This window comes from Myotis davidii, unplaced genomic scaffold (assembly GCF_000327345.1).
Source record: "Myotis davidii unplaced genomic scaffold, ASM32734v1 scaffold685, whole genome shotgun sequence".
Lineage (NCBI taxonomy): Eukaryota > Metazoa > Chordata > Mammalia > Chiroptera > Vespertilionidae > Myotis > Myotis davidii.
The window spans coordinates 570,613-570,858 of NW_006295823.1; positions in this window are offsets into that span (position 1 = coordinate 570,613).

Below are 246 nucleotides of genomic sequence, written 5' to 3' on the forward strand. Positions count from 1 at the left end.
GGGGGCGGGGGGGGGTGCGAGGGACGGAGAAGGTGGGCTGCCCGCGAGGCTGAGGGCTCCTGTCTCGGCTCTGTCTCCATCTCCGAGGTGACTAAATTAGAAACAGCCCAACAAGGCCCGTGCTCCCTGCAGAAGCTGCCGCCTGCCCCAGGTCATGGCCCCAGCAGGGGAGTGGTTGGTGCCTCAGAGCTGGGGGCTCATTAACAGTTCTAGGGGGAGGTGTCAGGAGCTGAGTCCCTCCAGCAG